The following is a 21,927-nucleotide window of genomic DNA, read 5'->3' as shown; positions in this document are numbered from 1 at the left end:
AACCCATCACAAAGAAGCTAAAACTCTTGAAAAAAGATTGGACAAATGGTTAACTAGAATAACCAGTGTAGAGAAATCCTTAAATGACCTGATGGAGCTGAAAACTATGGCATGACAAGTACGTGACAAATGCACAAGCTTCAGGAGCTGATTTGATCAACTGGAAGAAAGGGTATCAGTGACTGAAGATCAAATGAATGAAATGAAGTGAGAAGAGAAGTTTAGAGAAAAAAGAGTAAAAGGAAATGAACAAAGCCTCCAAGAAATATGGGACTACGTGAAAAGACCAAATCTATGTCTGATTGGGTACCTGAAAGTGGCGGGGAGAATGGAACCAAGTTGGAAAACATTCTGCAGGATATTATCCAGGAGAACTTCCCCAACCTAGCAAGGCAGGCCAACATTCAAATTCAGGAAACACAGAGAATGCCACAAACATACTCCTCGAGAAGAGCAACTTCAAGACACATAATTGTCAGATTCACCAAAGTTGAAATGAAGGAAAAAATGTTAAGGGCAGCCAGAGAGAAAGGTCGGGTTACCCACAATGGGAAGCCCATCAGACTAACAGCAGATCTCTCGGCAGAAACTCTACAAGCCGGAAGAGAGTGGGGGCCAATATTCAACATTCTTAAAGAAAAGAATTTTCAACCGAGAATTTCATATCCAGCCAAACTAAGCTCCATAAGTGAAGGAGAAATAAAATACTTTACAGACAAGCAAATGCTGAGAGATGTTGTCACCACCAGGCCTGCCCTAAAAGAGCTCCTGAAGGAAGCACTAAACATGGAAAGGAACAACCAGTACCAGCCACTACAAAAACATGCCAAACTGTAAAGACCATCGATGCTAGGAAGAAACTGCAACAACTAACGAGCAAAATAACCAGCTAACATCATAATGACAGGATCATATTCACACAAAATATTAACCTTAAATGTAAACGGGCTAAATGCTCCAATTAAAAGACACAGACTGGCAAATTGGATAAAGAGTCAAGACCCAACAGTGTGCTGTATTCAAGAGACCCATCTCATGCGCAGAGACACACATAGGCTCAAAATAAAGGGATGGAGGAAGATCTACCAAGCAAATAGAAAACAAAAAAAGGCAAGGGTTGCAATCCTAGTCTCTGATAAAACAGACATTAAACCAACAAAGATCAAAAGAGACAAAGAAGGCCATTACATAATGGTAAAGGGATCAATTCAACAAGAAGAGCTAACTATCCTAAATATATATGCACCCAATACAGGAGCACTCAGATTCATAAAGCAAGTCCTTAGAGACCTACAAAGAGGTCTTAGACTTAGACTCCCACACAATAATAATGGGAGACTTTAACACCCCACTGTCAACATTAAACAGATCAACGAGACAGAAAGGTAACAAGGATATCCAGGAATTGAACTCAGCTCTGCACCAAGTGGACCCAATAGACATTTGCAGAACTCTCCACCCGAAATCAACAGAATATACATTCTGCTCAGCACCACATCACACTTATTCCAAAATTGACCACATATTTGGAAGTAAAGCACTCCTCAGCAAATGTAAAAGATCAGAAATTATAACAAACTGTCTCTCAGACCACAGTGCAATCAAACTAGAACTCAGGATTAAGAAACTCACTGAAAACGGCTCAACTACATGGAAACTGAACAACCTGCTCCTGAATGACTACTGGGTATATAACGAAATGAAGGCAGGAATAAAGATGTTCTTTGAAACTAATGAGAACAAAGACACAACAAACCAGAATCTCTGGGACTCATTTAAAGCAGTGTGTAGAGGGAAATTTATAGCACTAAATGCCCACAAGAGAAAGCAGGAAAGATCTAAAATTGACACCCTAACATCACAATTAAAAGAGCTAGAGAAGCAAGAGCAAACATATTCAAAAGCTAGCAGAAGGCAAGAAATAACTAAGATCAGAGCAGAATTGAAGGAGATAGAGACACAAAACACCCTTCAACAAATCAATGAATCCAGGAGATGATTTTTTGAAAAGATCAACAAAATTGATAGACTGCTAGCAAGACTAATAAAGAAGAAAAGAGAGAAGAATCAAATAGATGCAATAAAAAAAATGAAAAAGGGGATATCACCACCGATCCCACAGAAATACAAACTACCATCAGAGAATACTATAAACACCTCTATGTAAATAAACTAGAAAATCTTGAAGAAATGGATAGATTACTGGACACACACACCCTCCCAATACTAAACAAGGAAGAAGTTGAATCTCTGAATAGACCAATAACAGGCTCTGAAATTGAGGCAATAATTAATAGCCTACCAACCAAAAAAAGTAGAGGACCAGATGGATTCACAGCCGAATTCTACCAGAGGTACAAGGAGGAGGTGGTACCATTCCTTTAGAAACTATTCCAATCAATAGAAAAAGAGGGAATCTTCCCTAACTCATTTGATGAGGCCAGCATCATCCTGATACCAAAGCCTGGCAGAGACACAACAAAAAAAGAGAATTTTTGACTAATATCCCTGATGAACATCAATGCAAAAATCCTCAATAAAACAATGGCAAACTGAATCCAGCAGCACATCAAAAAGCTTATCCACCATGATCAAGTGGGCTTCACCCAGGGGATGCAAGGCTGGTTCAACATATACAAATCAATAAATGTAATCCAGCATATAAACAAAAACCACATGATTATCTCAATAAATGCAGAAAAGGCCTTTGACGAAATTCAACAGCCCTTCATGCCAAAAACTCTCAATAAATTAGGTATTGATGGGATGTATCTCAAAATAATAAGAGCTATCTATGACAAACCCACAGCCAATATCATACTAAATGGGCAAAAACTGGAAGCATTCCCTTTGAAAACTGACACAAGACAGGGATGCCCTCTCTCACCACTCCTATTCAACATAGTGTTGGAAGTTCTGGCCAGGGCAATCAGGCAGCAGAAAGTAATGAATGGTATTTAATTAGGAAAATAGGTAGTCAAATTGTCCCTGTTTGCAGATGACATGATTGTATATTTAGAAAACCCCATTGTCTCAGCCCAAAATCTCCTAAAGCTGATAAGCAACTTCACCAAAGTCTCAGGATACAAAATCAATGTACAAAAATCACAAGCATTCTTATACACCAACAACAGACAATCAGAGAGCTAAATCATGAGTGAACTCCTATTCACAATTGCTTCAAAGAGAATAAAATACCTAGGAATCTAACTTACAAGGGATGTGAAGGACCTCTTCAAGGAGAACTGCAAACTACTGCTCAACAAAACAAAAGAGGACACAAACAAATGGAAGAACATTCCATGCTTATGGATAGGAAGAATCAATATCGTGAAAATGGCCATACTGCCCAAGGTAATTCATAGATTCAATGCCATCCCTATCAAGCTACCAGTGACTTTCTTCACAGAATTGGAAAAAAACTACTTTAAAGTTCATATGGAACCAAAAAAGAGCCCGCATTGCCAAGTCAATCCTAAGCCAAAAGAACAAAGCTGGAGGCATCATGCTACCTGACTTGAAACTATACTACAAGGCTACAGTAACCAAAACAGCATGGTACTGGTACCAAAACAGAGATATAGACCAATAGAACAGAATAGAGCCCTCAGAAATAATACCACACATCTACAACCATCTGATCTTTGACAAACCTGACAAAAACAAGCAATGGGGAATGGATTCCCTATTTAATAAATGGTGCTGGGAAATCTGGCTCGCCATATGTAGAAAGCTGGAACTGGATCCCTTCCTTACACCTTATACAAAAATTAATTCAAGATGGATTAAAGACTTAAATGTTAGACATAAAACCATAAAAACCCTAGAAGAAAACCTAGGCAATACCATTCAGGACATAGGCATGGGTAAGGACTTTTTGTCTAAAACACCAAAAGCAATGGCAACAAAAGCCAAAGTTGACAAATGGGATCTAATTAAACTAAAGAGCTTCTGCACAGCAAAAGAAACTACCAGCAGAGTGAACAGGTAACCTACAGAATGGGAGAAAATTTTTGCAATCTACTCAGCTGACAAAGGGCTAATATCCAGAATCTACAAAGAATTCAAACAAACTTACAAGAAAAAAACAAATAACCCCATCAAAATTGAGCAAAGGATATGAACAGACACTTCTCAAAAGAAGACATTGATGCAGCCAGCAGACACATGAAAAAATGCTCATCATCACTGGCCATCAGAGAAATGCAAATCAAAACCACAATGAGATACCATCCTACACCAGTTAGAATGGTGATCATTAAAAAGTCTGGAAACAACAGGTGCTGGAGAGGATGTGGAGAAATAGGAACACTTACACTGTTGGTGGGATTGTAAACTAGTTCAACCATTGTGGAAGACAGTGGGGCGATTCCTCAAGGATCTAGAACTAGAAATACCATTTGACCCAGCCATCCCATTACTGGGTATATACCCAAAGGATTATAAATCATGCTGCTATAAAGACACATGCACATGTATGTTTATTGTGGCACTATTCACAATAGCAAAGACTTGGAACCAACCCAAATGTCCATCAATGATAGACTGGATTAAGAAAATGTGGCACTTATACACCATGGAATACTATGCAGCCATAAAAAAGGATGAGTTCACGTCCTTTGTAGGGACATGGATGAAGCTAGAAACCATCATTCTCAGCAAACTATCACAAGGACAACAAACTAAACATCGCATATTCTCACTCATAGGTGGGAATTGAACAATGAAAACATTTGGACACAGGAAGGGGAACATCACACACTGGGGCCTGTCGTAGGGTGGGGGGAGGGGGGAGGGATAGCATTAGGAGATATACCTAACGTAAATAACGAGTTAATGGATGCAGCACACCAACATGGCACATGTATACATACGTAACAAACCTGCACATTGTGCACATGTACCCTAGAACTCAACTTAAAAAAAAAATGCTATGTACCAGGCATTATTCTAAGAATTTCAACCTTCATAACAACCCTAGGAAGCTAAGTACTCCTACTAATTCCATTTTAAAGATGAGAAGACTTGATTTATGATATACTATCATCATTGGTCTAATCGTGACTCTATTTTATTTTTTCATTTACCCATTGTATTCCCTGGCTTATTACTTTGTTAGTGATAAAAGTCAACTACCCAACCCAAGAATTTGAACATAAGCAATGTTTGCAACTGTCTATACAATCCTCACCACCCCCTTACCCTGCTGCATAACCCTGACATGCTGAATTTTGTGTTTATATTATTTTCTTACATTTTTAAAAAGATAATTTTAGCAAATATATGTTTGCTCAAAAATGTTATTGCTTATAAAGACCATCATGCTGTGATCATCTGAGAACCTGCTATCACTAAGCATCATATTATCACGTATACCTGTAGCTCATTTATTTTCATTGCAACAAGTTATTCCAGATATATTACAATTTGTTTACCTCTGGATAGGCATCGGCTGTCGGCTCTTGTTATTATAAACAGTACTTTTATGAACACTTTTATGTGTTTATCTGGGTGCACAAATGTAATAATTTCCTTTAGTATATACATCTAGAAAATTGTTGGGTCATAGGGTGTGTGAATATTAAACTTTAAAAGATAATGTCAAGTGGTTAACCAATTTATACCAGCACTATATAAGAAATCTGGTTGATCCAAATACTTTTCAATTTTTCTGTAGTTTAAATTCTTAATTATTGCCAATAAATTGAGTATAAAGAGATATCCATTATCTCTTTGATAATGATACTGATTTGCTATTCTACATATTGATTTGCTCATCAATATTGCTATAAGACTCAAGATCCTTCCATATGTTTTTAGCTGTATATGTTTCTCCTTCTGCTTCTCCTCTGTAAAATGTTTATTGTTGATTTTTTTTTTTTTTTTTTGGTCTATCAGGCGGTTTGGCCTTTCCTTATTATTTTATGAGTCTTTACATATGCTTGATACTAAAGCTTTCTCAATTATATGTTCCAAATGAAAAAAAAAAAGAAACCAGTATAATCAATTATGCTTTTCTTATTTTTGGAAATCTTGGCTTAATAATTAAAAATATTACTAAGTATTGACATTTGTAGGTCCGTTTCTAGGTTCAGGCTTTTTTTTTTATTTTTTTTTTGAGATGGAGTCTTGCTCTGTCTCCCAGGCTGGAGTGCAGTGGTGCGATCTCGGCTCACTGCAACCTCTGTCTCCCAGGTTCAAGCGATTCTCCTGCCTCAGCCTCACGAGTAGCTGGGATTACAGGCATGTGCCACCATGCCCGGCTAATTTTTGTATTTTTAGTAGAGACAGGGTTTCACCGCGTTGGCAAGGCTAGTCTTGAACTCCTGATCTGAAGTGATCCACCCGCCTCGGCCTCCCACAGTGCTGGGAATACGGGCATGAGCCACCGTGCCTTGCCCTCAGTTTGTTTTAATACTTAGTAATAATGGTTTTCACAGCTGAAAAGAGATACTGCACAGACAAAAAATACACAGGTCCCATTATAAGAATTACATCAGTGGCTGAGCATACTAAATTATGGTACTCATTTTTCAATTCTCTCACAAATTAGGTTCTTGGTGAAATTTGGCTAATAAATTTTCTGATGCTAATTGGTTATAATTGGAAACTATTTGGAAAGTATGACATTTTAACATATTTAACAAAAAGCTTCAAAGCTCACTGAAACTTCATGTTTAGAAGACTTTAAAAATAAGTTAGATAATTATATTTTCTAGCTATATTATGCAGAAAATAGTATTTGTGATTGATAGACCAACAATAATTTGAGCTACAAATCATATACTGATAGAAACTTTCTGAATAACTGCTTTCAAAACGGTTTCTGTATAATAAAAACTGCTTTTGCAAGGCAGTTAATTCCTCGCTTGTTGACCAATTTTCATCCAGTTTTACCTTGTCATTACTTTTATCTCATTTTGTGCCTGAAGGAAAGCTCTTACCAAGAGCAGTGGTAAGCACTAGTGTTTTTTTGTTCATTGCTTATCTTTGTGTAGTTAATATTATTTCACTATAAGTTTTTTGAAGGAATATATTAAGTCATGTATTTATTCAGCAAAGCTTCATTTAGTTAAAAATATGGTCATATAATCTGAAAGCCAACTTAGTTGTGCAAAAAATATATTTCATATGTCTAAATCAATGAACAAGTGAAATCACCACTATAAATCCTCCCACTTGGTAAATGCAAATTTTTTCCTCAAAACATCTTGAGCTGGTACTCCACCAGGGAGCAGCCCAGTGTCAATCCATATGATGAACTTTTTTTAATGGTCTTATTTTATTTTATTTTTATTTTATTATTATTATACCTTAAGTTTTAGGGTACATGTGCACATGTGCAGGTTAGTTACATATGTATACATGTGCCATGCTGGTGTGCTGCACCCATTAACTCGTCATTTAGCATTAGGTATATCTCCTAATGCTATCCCTCCCCTCTCCCCCCACCCCACAACAGTCCTCAGAATGTGATGTTCCTCTTCCTGTGTCCATGTGTTCTCATTGTTCAATTCCCACCTATGAGTGAGAACATGCAGTGTTTGGTTTTTCGTCCTTGTGATAGTTTACTGAGAATGATGATTTCCATTTTCATCCATGTCCCTACAAAGGACATGAACTCATCATTTTTTATGGCTGCATAGTATTCCATGGTGTATATGTGCCACATTTTCTTAATCCAGTCTATCATTGTTGGACATTTGGGGTGGTTCCAAGTCTTTGCTATTGTGAATAGTGCCTCAATAAACATACGTGTGCATGTGTCTTTACAGCAGCATGATTTATAGTCCTTTGGGTATATACCCAGTAATGGGATGGCTGGGTCAAATGGTATTTCTGGTTCTAGATCCCTGAGGAATCACCACACTGACTTCCACAATGGTTGAACTAGTTTACAGTCCCACCAACAGTGTAAAAGTGTTCCTATTTCTCCACATCCTCTCCAGCATCTGTTGTTTCCTGACTTTTTAATGATTGCCATTCTAACTGGTGTGAGATGATATCTCATTGTGGTTTTGATTTGCATTTCTCTGATGGCCAGTGATGATGAGCATTTTTTCATGTGTTTTTTGGCTGCATAAATGTCTTCTTTTGAGAAGTGTCTGTCTTATTTTTTAAAGAAAATAAAATATGTACACTCCTATGGATCACATACTTCCTGGGTTCTTGGAGACTGCTATCTTAGAGTGTCTTTTTGACCCATGTATTTTGACATATATACTGCAGGACATTATTACGGTGTCTTAACTCAAACTTATACAAACCAGCAAATTGTCAGACATTCTTTAAGGAATAAAAAGAATTGGCAAATCTTGGTGATACATGGGTACTTTTATCACAATACCATCATTAAGGTAGATGAAAGTTTCAGGTTTTACATATAAATATTGAATAATAAATAATTGCTGCTGTTTGATCAAAATGATTACAGTATTAAACATGTATCTAAATTTAAGCATCTGCAAATGAAAACATTACATTTCCATATTACTTTTTTCAATATAACATATAGAAAATGAACAACATTGAAATGTTTTAGAAGCACAATTTCATCTGTTCTCTAATTTAAATGCTTTCTATATTTAGATCACCATAATTCTCTCATTTATTCTACCTATGAGTGGGTGACAATTTTATAATGGCCAGGATTTCTTTATTATAGTCAATTTTCAGAAAGTACAGAATTGTATCAGGCATTTAATGAATGTTACTGAAAAATGAGAAAAATGATTATTTTAACTTACAGCCTACTGCTATCTTATATTGTAGAGGTAGCTCACATCTAATTTACATTTTCCCCTCAGAATTTTAACAACTAAATATGTATTAGCTCATTTTCAGGAACAGCTTTATAATTTGCCCAAGTATGTTTCATTGAATAGCTTTTTAAACCAAGATTTATATAATTTCACTGAATACTGTAAACATTTTTGAATAGTTATTATGTCTCAGGCAACATGTACAGGGAGGGTCACCACAAGATGAGTAAAATGCTGTTCCTTCCTTCAAGAAATTAAAAGTCTAGAAGAGGAAAAATATTGTACAAATGAATCATTTTCACAATACACTGAGATGTTAATGTTGGAATATCATGATCAAATGACTGATAATATATGAGTACACTCACATTTTTGATATATTAAAAGTTAATTGTGATGCCATCTGTGGTAATAGCAAAGCTGGTCTTAATGTCATCTGATTTAAGTTTTGATTCATTACAGATAGTTTCTGCACTTACGTTAAAATATGTCATGACCCCTATGGCAATGAAAATCTGATGTTTCTGTATTTGAATTTTTTTAAAAGCCTGGAATACAAACTATTGGCTACAGGCCCAAGTTTATTTTTCTCAAAGGACTTTGAGAAACATTTTTTGAAACTTCACAAGACCCATTTGTATTTGATCTTCAAAACTCTCTTCAAGTTGGAGAAGCTGAACTGTCCCAAGCCTATAAATAGGAGTTGTCTTTGTCTATGAATGACTATCCACAGTAGATTATATCCTGGGGTTCCCAGCAACTCTGGCATTTGTTTAATTTTTTTCATTTTTCTGTATGTGAAGTATTCAAAAAGGTCTTATGGTTTAAGATAGGATATCTTAACCAGATAAATCTAAATAACTTGTTTCAAAGAAGGAAACAGCTCTTGTTTTAATAGGAACAGAGTGTTCCAAAAGAGAAAATATTTGAATTTACTGACAACATGATAACAGATTTTCTCTATTGAAAGCACTATTTATAGGAGAAATATCATTTGTACAGAGTAATGCATAGCTCTCTGGTAGTCTTACAGAAGGTAGCCTGTTGACACTGATTTCTCTGAGTTGAAGGGAAAGCTCAATCTAACCTGGAGGAGAGTATATAATTGCTAAAAGAAATTTGAAGATTAACCAAATAATTTGGTATTCATGTGCATTTACATAATTAATATAATTACACATCTAATAGACATAGACTGATTATAGAAAACATGTTGGGACTTATATATGGAAGAAAGTAACTCATGGGTTTGAGATTCTAAAAACAGATATTTTGTATTCACAACACACTCCTTGTATTTACCCTTATTATTATTATTATTATTTTTTTGAGATGGAGTCTCGCTCTGTCACCAGGCTGGAGTGCAGTGGCACGATCTCAGCTCACTGCAACCTCCGCCTCCTGGGTTCAAGCGATTCTCCTGCCTCAGCCTCCCGAGTAGCTGGGATTACAGGCACACGCCACCATACCCAGCTAATTTTTGTATTTTTAGTAGAGACCGGGTTTCGTCATGTTGGCCAGGATGGTCTTGATCTCCTGACCTCGTGATCCACCCGCCTCAGCCTCCCAAAATGCTGGGATTACAGGCAGCCCCTACGCCCAACCCTGTATTCTAAGAACGTAATGATACAGCTTACCTTCTTGCTCCAAGATCTAATTTTTAAAACAAGGTCTTAATACATGTTTAGGTATAATATGTGTTTCTGATCATTACAACCCCTTCCAACTATTCTCAAGAACTTAAGTATTTTCTAATTGTGCAACAAAAATCATGCATCACAAATAGAATATTACAAATTGCACTTCATATTAGTTTTCTTTATTATTTACTGAGTTAATATTCACCATATTAATAAAAAGATATAATAATTTTCTTTAAGAATGAAAATGGTTCTCATATAGCCCTCTGTGATTCAACATTGACTAGCATTTGTCATGATAAATTCCTTTCACTGTGATGTAGATTATCATATAATTCAAGGAAGATGTTTTTGTATTTCAACCATTAATTAATACTTACTTGTAACATAGCATGATTCATTCATTCCTTATTCTAGAATAGTAAAAATCTACTTATTGCAAAACTAGCTTAAGGCAATTCAGATAACTGTGTGTCTCCATCCTCATTCCAAAGAACATCAGTTTAATTATAGGAATTATTTAATATTTATATAATGTGCCAGACTATGCTCTAGGCAGCTCTAATGTATGAAAGGCATGTTTTGCCCTCCAGGATATTCTTCTACTCTCAAACTGACATAAAAACAAAAGAGAACAGTTTTCATAAAATATAAACAATAAAGTTTCCATCTCTACAGTGGTGTTTAATCTGCAGAATGTAGCTATAGACTGTAGTTGTGTAATCAGAGATTATATGTCCTAGTTGTTTTGTGGCTATCCATCATTTGTAAAACGAAATTCTCTTTCTGATTCATGACTTTGATAATATCTTGAGCTCATTTTTGCCTTGCACAGTAAGGCACAGTCAACCATTATTTTCTCTGTTAATACTGGATCAGTACACAGAAATTTGTTTATAGTTACTGATTCTATTTCTAATGATACTTTTTAAAAACCAAAGAAGAGAAGAAAAGTGACAAATATATCTTCCCTCAGATTCACTTAGTCTAGTGGGATCCATTATATAATCTTAGATACTCAATCAAGTTTTATTTTCTGGAAATGTCAAGGGAAAGCAAGGGCGTTAAGAATTATTCAGTTCCTATTACATATCCAGTGTCTCATGAGTTATTAGATTAAAGAATCATGATAACTCTAAGAAGTAGTATTTACACTCTCCATTTTATAGATAAAGTGACAAAGGATACAAGGTGAAGAAATTTCTGTAAGATCTCACAGCTACTAAATGTTAAGTTCTAAAAAATTAAATCAGATTTATTTGACTGATAAATAAATAAATATTTATTTATTTATTTGACTCCATCATTCATTCTATGATATCACACAGCCTTGAGAAATAGATATGAGCTCGGCTTAAGAAATATATATCTCTCTGCAGCATCCTTCAGAAATGCATTTTTGTGGCATGGAATGGCAAAGCAGTATCTGCAGTTATTTTTCAACTGTTGAGGGAAACCTCCCTAGATATGGGGGAGTGGAAGTCAGAAGCTTTGATATTGGATTAGAATTGCAGCTAACATAATATAGCCCTTTATGACTCTACTGGGAATCAACAACTCTGATTTTGAATAATCTCTTGAGGCCTTATTTAGTCTTTTAGACCGTAAGCTTTACAAGGATTTTGTAGGTAGCATTTTATCTATAACCTTGAGATATGTAGGTTATGGTTCTCAGAAGGAAGATGAGAATATTCAAGATACTCAGGCAGAGCAACAAAGCCAATTTCTAAGTCACTTGATTCCATCTGTCTGAAGAAAAAGGTGGTATAAAAGTCAATTGCTTTCCTATATATTAGCAAAGAAAATTGGAATGTGAAGTTAAAAACACAAGACCATTTATACTAGCATGCCCCACAAAACACTTCAATATAAATCTAACAAATTATGTACAAAATCTATATAAGGAAAACTATAAAACTCCAATGAAAGAAATCAAAGAAAAATTAAATAAATGGAGAGGTATTTCATGTCCATAAATAGGAAGACTCAAGGTAGGATGTCAGTTCTTCCCAATTTGTGTAGATTCAAGGTAATCCCAGTCAAAATCCCAGCGAGTTATTTTTTGGATATCAACACACTGATTCTAAAATTTATATGGAGAGGAAAGACCAAGAACAGCCAACACAACGTTAAATAATATTGAACAAACTTGTAATGCTAACACTACCCAACTTCAAGACTTAGTATAAAACTATAGTTATCAAGACAATATAGTACTGGTGAGAAAAAAGTCACTTAGATCAATGGAACAGAATAGCAAGTCCAGAAATACACCCACATGAATATGGACATCTGATCTTTCACAAAGGAGCAAAGGGAATTCAATGAAGAAAGGAAAGTGTTTTCAACAAATGGCACTAGAAAAACTGGACATCATTTGTGTTATGGTTAGAATATGGTTTGTCGCAATCAAAATCCATAGTGAGGTTTGGTTCCTAATGGGGTGATGTTGAGAGGTGGTGCCTTGGAGAGGTGATTAGGTTTTTAAAAAGGAATTAATACCTTTCTTGGAGTGAGTTCTTGCTCTTGTAGGACTGGATTAGCTACCTCGAGGGTGGGTTGTTAAAAAGGAAGTCTCCCTCTTGTGTTTGGTCATTTTGCACATGCCCACTTTTTCTTCCACTTCTCCACCATGTTAAGATGCAGCACAAGACTCTCACCAGAACTTGACCAAATGCACCTGTCCTAACTTGGATCTCCTAGTCAAGCTCCCAGGATCACAAGCTAAATAGAACTCTCTCCTTTATAAATTACCCAGCCTCAGGTATTCTGTTATAGCAACAGAAAATTGACTGAGATAACTTGTGAAAAAATACATAAATGCAGATACAGACCCTCACAAAAATTAACACAAAATGGATCATATAAAATGCAAAACTATAACTCTTGGAAGATAACATAGAAGAAAATCTAAATAACCCTGAGTTTGTGGTAACTCTTTATATATAACACTAAAGTCAATATCCATGAAATAAAAATTCATTTTAGATTTTATTAAAATTAAAAATCATCTTCTCTATGAAAGACACTGTGAAGAGAATAAGAAGAGAAACTGCCATTTGCAAGAAAATATTTGCAAAAGATATACCTGATATGGTCCAAAACATACAAAGAACTCTTAAATCTCAACAAGAAAATATATTTAAAAATTGGAAAAAATCTAAACAGATACCTCAGCAAAGCTTATATACAGATGGAAAATAAGCACATGAAAACATGCTCATCATCTTAAATCATTAGAGAATTTCAAATTAAAACAACAATGATATACCACTACATACCTATTAGAATAGCTAATGTCTAAAACATTGACAATATGAAATGCTGGTGAGAATGTGGAGAAACAGGAACTCTCGTTCATTGCTGGTGAGAATGCAAAATTATACAACCATATTGGAAGATAGTTTGGCAGTTTATTACAAAACTAGCATACTCTGACCATATGATCCAGCAATTGGACTCTTTGGTATTTACCCAAATAAGTTGAATACTTATATCCACACAAGACTTATCACACAAGTGTTTATAGCAGCTTGATTCATATTGCCAGAACATGGTAGCAAGCAGGATGTTTTTCAGGAGATAAATGGATAATTCAACTGTGGTTATATCCAGACAACAAAATAGTATTCAGAGCTAAAAAGAAATGAATTGTCAAGGCAAGAAAAGACATGGTGGAACCTTACAGGCATATTGCTAAGTGAAAAAAGCCAACCTGAAAAGATAACACATTGTATGATTCTAACTACATGACATCTTGGAAAAAGCAAAATCATGGAGACAGTGAAGAAGAAAATGGCCAACCCCACTTTTGTCACTTCTGAAAAATTTTAGATTATGAGAGTAATATGTCTATCAGAAAATATGTGCTTCCAAAGCAATGTCAAGTCTGCTCAGGGTATGCACAGCAACAGAAAGACAGCCACCTCTAGGACATCATAATAAACATTTGAAATGCTTTAGAATGTGTATGCTTCTCTTGCAGAGAATATTTTGGAATCCAGCAAACTAAACAACATTAAATCAAACATTTAAATTAAAAGCCACAGCTGACCAAATATTATTGTATCTGTTTATTTTATTATCTTGAAAGGCAGCTGCTTCCTAAGTGAAAGCAAATTAAACTCAGTTAAGCGAATTTTTTAATTTGATGGCATGAACCCGAAATCGATGTTTGAAAACAAGTGGCTTGATTTTAACCCACCTTGACTAGAAAGTAAATAGCTGATTCTTTTTTTATGTCTCTCATAGAAAAATGGTAAGAGATCTGCAGTGGAAGTCAGGAAATCATAAACCTAGTGTCTACCTGGTCTCTGGAGAAGCTGTATATCTTTGTTCAAGTGACTTAATCTTTCAGGGTCTCAGTTTCCACATTCCATTCCATGGACTCTCAACATATAAAACTGATTTTAAAAAAAACATCCGGTTTAAGAGGAAAAGAGATTCCCTATCTGCTCCATCCTACCTCCTGCCCCTAGCATGGAGGAACCACAAGAACACAGGGTGAAAACCATCTCACACAAAACACATTTAATAGAGTCCTACTCAAGTTCTTTCCAGTCTTCAAATTCTTTGTTTCTATGTAAATATCCAAAACATCTAACTTCCTCCTGATCCACAGAGCACAAGACTTTTACCCACACAATGCAACTCAGGCTCATAAAATTTGAGGGCTGGAAAAGAATTTGGCATACTATTTCGGTCCTCCCCTTGGTTCTGAACAGATGTGGCCTTAAATGATCCCAGAAAAAATCTTTTAAAAATATTTCGGAAATCCAGACAAAGGAACTTAAATCCAACACTTTTTGTAAGTTTCAAATTTTTTAAAATTTAGGATAATTTTACCTGTATTTTCTCTTATCTTTTGTGTAAACAGAAATAACTGCTGTCCACAAAAAGCATCCCTTTATTCACTCAAGAAAGAATTATTAAGTTCCTAAGGTCTCCAAAGCAATCTGCTAGGTTCTAGAGGTTAGAAGAAGAATAGAATCCAGTTGTCACTCACCAGGAATTTGCAGTTTAGTGAGAAAGTCAAAGAGGGATATTTCTGCCTGCTGGGTGGTAGGTGGTTTCATGGGAATTGTGCAGAAAAGGCCTAACTCAGGCAGAGTTGGGGGATAGGGTGATCAGAAACATTTCCTATAGAATTCAATGCTTAAATGCTTTTTGAATGATGACTAGAAGGTAATTACTCAGGAAAATGGTAGAAAGAAATCCTGTACTGAAGGGACATTGTGAGAAGAAACGCATGAGAGAGCACTGAACACTTACCACGGGCATTTTAATTACTGGACCACGGGTCCCTTCTGAGCTGCAAGAGAGTTACAAGTCCAGAATGGTCTCTGAGCTTTCATTGAAAGACACTGAAATTTTAAACAGAGGACTAAGGTAATCAAATTTGAGTTTTATAAAGATTCTTCTCCACCAGGTATGTGAATAACATTTCACAGGAGGGACGTTGGAGGTAGAAAAAGAGTTAGATGGTTTTTTCCTGTAATATAGGTAAGAAATTACGTAGCTTGAACACTGGCTGTTCAGTGTCTTGAATCATTCTAGTTGCTTTGCTCTGACACATGCCACATTTTCTGTGGCTGGGTTTGTGTATCATCAGTGCATCTAGATATGGACAATAGCTCAGCTGAGTGCAATTATTTTCTTTTCAATTGTTGTCATGGAGTCACTTTACCATATTTTGTAGGGTTATTTATTATTAGTAGTCAACTGAGTGTAAGATTATATTTGGCATTATATTCATAAAATTTTAAATCTGCAGGAGACATTCTAATTCACCTCATCTGTTTGTATTCATAACATGTTTTCCCAAAAGGTAGTTTTCTTATGGGGAAACCACAGATGAGGCCATGGGGACATAATGTAGGTAGAGCTCCTAACTCTGCCATGTGCTATAACCAGAAACCAGCCCTACTGGCCACTGTAACAAGCACCAGCCCCACCTTCTGCTTGAACTAAAATGAACTCTGTCGACCACTGTAGCCAGCATCTGTTCTGTTGCCCACCGTAACTGGCATCTGTCTCATACTGTAACCAGGACTGGCCATGTCACCCATTTGAATCCTTTATTTTGTTTGTTTTTGGGTGTTCTAATTAGGATTTTGTTTGAAAAACAGGTTCTGTTGCTAAAAACTTATAACCTCTTCCCAACAGGCCCTGTGAAGTTAAGGGTCTTACCTGTGTTTATAACTGGCTAGTGGGTAGCAGAGCTCAAACAGCGAAACTGTTAACACATATTCAGGAAGAGCTAGAAACTCTTCTAGAATCTGAAGCTATCTTCAATCCTCACGCAATATTCTGGTTCTGCCAAGTCTCCTTTCTCTCCCATTCCAAATTAATGGCAGTACATGTTAGACTTCCTGTTTTTTAAAAAATAGCTGCTTTCTAAGATTCACTTTATTCCTATGTAAATGTGTGGTTGGTGTGGTGTGTGTGTGTGTGTGTGCATGCGTGCACATGCGTGGTTCGGTTTCTAATGAGATTGATAAATAAATTTGTATTTACATAGTCTTTGGTGGTGGCTAACAAGAGGTTATTTTAGGGTTCCCTTGTTCAGGATAGACTATTGGATAAGAAAGTCAATCCCTGAATTCAGACTAAAAGCATACTGCAGGTTTTTTTGTTTGGTTGGTTTTTTAAAGTCTTGGAAAGTCAAAGTCTAGGGAACTATCTGCAGATAATTAATCATCAGTAATTTTAAAAAGTAGTCATAAAAGAGTGCCCCCCAAATTTTTATGGGTAAATAATCACTTGGGGAGCTGATTAAAAACGTAGATTTCCCCAGATCTTCTGGGTAAGTGAATCCAGAGTAAGGGTCAATAGTAAACTTTTTTTTTTTTTTTTGAGACGGAGTCTCGCTCTGTCGCCCGGGCTGGAGTGCAGTGGCGCGATCACGGCTCACTGCAAGCTCCATCTCCCGGCTTCACGTCATTCTCCTGCCTCAGCCTCCCGAGTAGCTGGGATTACAGGTGCCCGCTACCCTGCCCGGCTAATTTTTTTGTATATTTAGTAGAGATGGGGTTTCATCGTGTTAGCCAGGATGGTCTCGATCTCCTGACCTCGTGATCCGCCCGCCTCAGCCTCCCAAAGTGCTGGGATTACAGGCGTGAGCCACTGCGCCCGGCCAATAATAAACATTTTAAATAAAGACTCCAGACGACTGATGCAAAAAAGCCTGAGCATCGCACTTGAGAGACTTTCATAGCAATAACTAGATTTTTAAAGGAGTTAATTTGACAGTTTTGCTGAACCCCTTAACCTGGCTTATCTCCTTTAAATAAACATACTGTACTATATAAGTCAGGGATGCAGAGTCAAACCTCATCCTTGCTGAGTCTTACGGGATCAAGCTGTCACGAGTTTCATTCCCTGCATAGTTAACATTTTCTTTAGCCTAAATATCTCTCACCATGCATAAAGCTCATGAGCTTTGTACAACAGAAATGATTTCTTGTGTTAAGCCCTTATTCTATCCATCACCCTCCAAATCTCTGCTAGATTGTGAGACACATTAAATTGCTCTATCATTTTCTAGGTAAAGTTTCAAAAGAGTTTCAGATCAAGAGCAGACTTAAGATTAGATATTAACATATTTACATTTCATCCCTGTACTTGCCTTGAACAAAAAAAGCAAAATAAAGCATTTTTGCTTTTATATAAAACCATCACATCTTAATTTAAAATTATGTGATATAAGAACACCACCTCCCTACTCACTCTTTTTTTTCCTGCAGTATGAGTAAAAGCAAGCTTAAGGCAGTAAATGGCCTAGGGGAACTTCAATGGCTTGCAAAGCTTTTTGTCTGTGGGTTATTTCCAGTTCCATTTCATTATAAATGACTTATTTCCAGAACACTGAGGCTGATGATCACTTCAAACCCAGTCCCAGATGAAAACTGGAAAGAAAAGCCATTTACTGTCCTACCAGATCATCTCTAAGACAGGTCCTGATAGTCAGTTACTTTGTATATCAAAATACCCTAAAAATTAGACATATATGAGCAAATTCTTCCTATTCTTTTTCCTTTCCTGCTGTATTTATTTCTTTATTCTTTCCATTTTTTTCCTTTCCTTGCCCTCCCTGCTTCCTCTTCCTTCCTCCCTCCCTCCTTCCTTCCCTCCCTCCCTTTTCCTTCCTTCCTTTTTCTTTCTTTCTCTTTCTCTTTCTTTCTTTCTCCCTCTCTTCCTTCCTTCCTTCTTTCTTTCTTTCTTCCATTCTTTCTCCCTCTCTTCTTTCCTTCCTCCATTTTTCTTTCTCTTTCTTTCTTTCTCTTCCTTTTCTTTCTCTCTCTCTTTCTTTTTCTCTTTCTGCCTCTCTCTATCTCTCTCTTTTCTTCTTTCTTCCTCTCTCTCTTTCTGTCTGTTTATGTGTGAGGGGAGTCTTTCTAAAATTTCAACAAAATAATGCCTGACCTCAAATTAAGCCCAGTTGGAGTTAATAATAATAGCCAATACCAAATGCTTATCATTTTCAGACACCATCTTGAGTACTGCATATGTGTTAATTCATTTAACCCTCAAAATAACACTATAAAGTAGGTATTCATATTATTTTCATTTTATACATTAGGAAACAGTGGCACAGAAGATTAAGTAAATATATGTCTGTAAGAACTAAAGCAAACACGATTTCGTCTAACGCTAACACAATTTCCTTCCCTGTGCTAAATAATGCTGGGAGTAAGAAAAATTTCCACCCCCATTTTAAGAATGCTGTGAGCAATCTCCAAGAAAATCTTGTCTGCTCTGTGATCCATCTAAGCTAACTTCCTTATAGACTCATAACATGTTCTTCAATGTTTGTTCACTCTGGTGACAAATCCAAAACTATTATATAATAAACCCTGCAGAATCCCAACCAGTTTCCTCTCACTCAAGATTTGCCTTGAAATCACCCAGCCTTTTCCCTAAAGCCTGTAAATATTTTCCCCTGACCCTCACCTTCTGAGACATTACTAAGAATATCAAGGTGATGTTCTTGTTTACTGTAATAACTTCGTGAACTTTCTTGACCAACAGGTTTTTTTTTTTTCTCAGAGGTATTTTTGGGAAGTTGGCAGCTAACAGGTGTCTAATACTTATTAGGAACTAGAAGATTGTATTTCATTATAAAAAATAACCCTTTTGCTCCTAATTCTTCTAAAACAAAATGGATCAATATAGCAGCACATGGAACTTACCAAACTTCAGTAACTACTTAAAGAATTTTCAAAAATTTTTAAAAATTAAAAGGAAACAAAACTATTTACACTTGTATGATTCTTACACTATTGATCTCTAAAAAACTTCTCTACAAAGAAAAAAGAATCTCTAAGGGGCTCCTCCAACCCACATCAAATATAAAATGTGAAATGTAATAGGATGAAATTAATTTTTTAAAAACACACTTGTTTTGATATTACAAGCATCTTTACTATAAAACAATATTTTTATTCTGAAATTTTACTCAACCAGGAGTTGAGTTATTACTCACAAGAATGAGAAATTAAAACATTGTAAACAATAAACAAAAAGTGAAGAAAAAAAAAGACCTTCAAAATCCAGTTATTTCAGAATGCTATAGCCAGGGAGGGGTTCTCTTCCTAATGAAGGAAACGTCATATGGTAACTATTTCAGATATGAATACACAATGCAAAAGAAGGGCCCGTTTCTTTGGAAATAGCTGTAAATATATTCATCTGAGTAAGACAATCATCTGTGTCTAGTCATGCATGCTCTCTGCTCCTGTGGCTGTCACTGCTGTCGATCTGAAGTTGAGAGGCAATGGCCTCATGATTCAAGGAAACTGCTGAAGTGTGTACTCAGGCTTCAGTTTGAGAGATGGGTTCATTTATCATCATAATAAGCTATTACCATTGATAGGTCACAACTCATTGAAGAGACAGTCAGTCTAATTGGCTCAATTCCGTCAGCTTTCGATGTGCCTCAAGGAGATAAGCACTCTTTCGCAGGTAATTTTCAATCACCCAACAAACTACCTGTTTAATAATTCATCACATTTCAGTTTGAGGCCCTATCACATAGCCCCTTTTTCAGTGTGCCAAATGTTGGATTTTAACTGCCTGCAATCTCAGACACAGCTAATATAGAGGGAGAGCTTTAGAAAAAGTAAGGAAAGAGAGCACCTGCTTTGACTCAGTGGCTACTGCTGGAAGTGATGAGAAGACATCAGGAATAAAAAATGTAAGCTTTATGTTTCCTCAACATGCCCTGCTGAAAATAAGAATTTTTTGAAGATACTTGAAAAGATAAGAGTGCTATTCAAATCCTTGTGATCAATTAAACATGCCAAACAATTTTTAGCAGATAGGATTGGGGCATTTAATGCTTATTAAGTGATCATATTAAAGCAATAATTTTTACAACAGCTTAGCATAGAAAAGCAATAGTTTGTAATAGATTAAATCAGCAATAAAAATCAAGTCTATTCTAGTTAAAATATCTTTTACAAATTTGACAATATCTGTTCTTGAGTGGGGCACTAGAACAGAGCTTTTGAGACAAACTCACCTTGATGCAAATGCTAGATGTGACTCTAAATAGCTAAGTCACCTTATAATTACAAGGACATATTCGTTTCTCCACTTTAAAAGACAAATAGTAGTCATACATATAGATTAGATAGATAAACTACTTTGTTCTTAGGTTTAATTTCCTTCCTTCCTTCCTTCCTTCCTTCCTCCCTCCCTCCCTTCCTCCCTCCCTCCCTTCCTCCTTTCCTTTCCTTTCCCTTCCCTTCCTTTTTTTCTTTTCCTTTCTTTTTTTTTTGAGATGGAGTCTCAGTCTGTCACCCAGGCTGGAGTGCAGTGGCACAATTTCAGCTCACTGCAATCTCCGCCTCCCGGGTTCAGGTGATTCTCATGCCTCAGCCTCCCTGGTAGCGGGGACTACATGCACACACCACCACACCCGCTAATTTTTGTATTTTTAGTAGAGTGGGGTTTCACCATGTTGGCCAGGCTGGTCTCGAACTCCTGGTCTCCAGTGATCTGCCTGTCTCAACCACCAAAAGTGTTGGGATTACAGGCATGAGCCAGTGCACCCGGCCTCCTAAGTTTAATTTATTTAAAATACACCTTGGATCATTCCATATTATTATACAAAAATCTTCCTTCCTTTTTTAATAATTTTACAGTGTTTGATGGCACGAGTGTACCAAAACTCATTTAATCAGTCTCTCAGTGATTGGCAGCTTTGTGGTGACTATTACAAACATTTCTGGAATGAATCACTTTGCATATATGTCATTTCACACACGTGTGTGTGTGTATGTATATGTATGTATATATATATATATATATATATATATATATATATATGCTTACAGAATAAATTCCCAGAAGTATGTAAGACTGTGCATTTATAACTTTGGATTTTTTTTTTCTTTTTTCTTTTTTTTTGAGATGGAATCCCTTGCTCTGTCACCCAGGCTGGAGTGTAGTGGCATGATCTCTGCTCACTGCAACCTCTGCCTCCTGGATTCAAGGGATTCTCCTGCCTCAGCCTCTCAAGT

The 21,927-nt window shown here is 36.2% G+C and overlaps 1 protein-coding gene across 1 annotated transcript in view; it reads right to left on the bottom strand.

Annotated features, from left to right (window-relative positions):
• The window catches only part of LAMA2 (laminin subunit alpha 2), a 637,137-nt gene that overhangs the window by 298,014 nt on the left and 317,196 nt on the right, over nt 1-21,927 (bottom strand). The window lies entirely within an intron of this gene.

The sequence above is a fragment of the Pan paniscus genome, chromosome 5, assembly GCF_029289425.2.
Source record: "Pan paniscus chromosome 5, NHGRI_mPanPan1-v2.0_pri, whole genome shotgun sequence".
Classification (NCBI taxonomy): Eukaryota; Metazoa; Chordata; class Mammalia; order Primates; family Hominidae; genus Pan; species Pan paniscus.
This window is presented reverse-complemented; position numbering and strand designations above follow the sequence as displayed.